Source organism: Propithecus coquereli, unplaced genomic scaffold (assembly GCF_000956105.1).
Source record: "Propithecus coquereli isolate 6110/MARCELLA unplaced genomic scaffold, Pcoq_1.0 Scaffold77, whole genome shotgun sequence".
Classification (NCBI taxonomy): domain Eukaryota; kingdom Metazoa; phylum Chordata; class Mammalia; order Primates; family Indriidae; genus Propithecus; species Propithecus coquereli.
Window position 1 is genome coordinate 7,376,243 of NW_012153840.1, and position 1,078 is coordinate 7,377,320.

At 34.6% G+C, this 1,078-nt stretch overlaps 1 protein-coding gene across 1 annotated transcript in view; it reads left to right on the plus strand.

The window, feature by feature from the left end:
* RERE (arginine-glutamic acid dipeptide (RE) repeats) overlaps positions 1-1,078 on the plus strand; it is a 461,041-nt gene that overhangs the window by 154,022 nt on the left and 305,941 nt on the right. The gene's annotated exons all lie outside the window — the stretch shown is intronic.

The window sequence follows — 1,078 nt, forward strand, 5'->3', positions numbered from 1 at the left end:
AAAAAACCAAAATCATATAAGTAGGTATTTTTTGTGTTTAGTTTCTGCCATGAATGGTATTTTCTATGTTTATGCCTTTGTTGGTATTCTGTCAAAAGCAGCATGTAACTCTGGGAGACCGTTTTCCCTGAGGCAGTCTGTGGAGAGTTTGTAGGGTTCCTCTGTCTCTGAAGAGGTTTGTAGGAATTCCCCTCCCCCTTTCTTTTCTCTTTAGCAGGGTCCAGCCATTTAATTTTTTTAATCTTTAAGTAGAATTATTAGATCTGAGTAGATCTAATGTGCCACTCTCAAGCAGAGAATTAGGGAAAAAGTGAGTGAAGCACAAGTCTGGAGGAAGGAATGAGATAAAAAGAAAAGCAAGGGGGTGAAGATACATATGTGTAGTTAAGAGTTAAAGAATGCCTGGGACGATGGCTGGGTGTGGGGGTGAGCCCTATCCTCTCCTTCTACTTGAATATTCAGCTTTGGTGTTCTTAATCCTCTAGGCATTTGGCACCTAAAATATTGATAATTTGTAACATTTGTTTTATGAAGTTCTTCAGTTGAAGTTTGGTGATTATACTAATGGAATTTTAAGAGTCCTGTTCTTTTTTTTTTTTTTTTTTTTTTTTTTTAACCGTTGATTCCATCATGTGAGAGGAAGGAGGGGCTTTTTGTTTATGCCAGGGCATTTTTTAAATGAGAAATTATTCCTTCTTTTATGACATGGGCTTGATGATACTGGCTTTTCTAGCAAAATTGCCTGTAATTGAAGACATGTTTTAATATGTCTAATGTGTTATTTGGTACATTGATTCATTGAAAATGTATTTGGTCACTAGAGTATTTTTTAAAATGAAGGCTTTTGGCACCTTTGAACGAAGAAAAATTTGTCATGTTTTAGCATGGCTCTAAATGGAAATTTTATTTCATATCTGTCTTTAATCACTAAGATCCTCTTTGTGTTCTAATGTAATGATTTAAGGCCAATGGTAACAAAACTAAAAAATTAGCATTTAACCTACAAAATAGTGTTGTTAGTCTAGCTTCGAAGGAAGCCCTATGTAGTATGTTTGTTTTTTAAGGATAGGTTGTAATA